The sequence below is a fragment of the Nanorana parkeri genome, unplaced genomic scaffold, assembly GCF_000935625.1.
Source record: "Nanorana parkeri isolate BGI_ZX_2015 unplaced genomic scaffold, ASM93562v1 scaffold4068, whole genome shotgun sequence".
In the NCBI taxonomy this organism is placed as follows: domain Eukaryota; kingdom Metazoa; phylum Chordata; class Amphibia; order Anura; family Dicroglossidae; genus Nanorana; species Nanorana parkeri.
In genome coordinates, this window is record NW_017310335.1 from 541 (window position 1) to 825 (window position 285).

The window sequence follows — 285 nt, forward strand, 5'->3', positions numbered from 1 at the left end:
GGGGGGGGGGGGGGTCCTCATTATTGACCCCCGGCTCTGCAGATCACAGCCAGGAGAGGTGGAGACATTAACCCCGACGTGGGAGGACGAGAATCCAACCCAATCCCTACATACCGGTCCCATCAATCCCACCGACCCCAACTATAGGGACTGTGCTCCTCTACTGACCTGTGACACCGATCCTGGTACTGATAGTGGACTATGACACCGGTCCTGGTACTGATAGTGGACTATGACACCGGTCCTGGTACTGATAGTGGACTATGACACCGGTCCTGAACTATC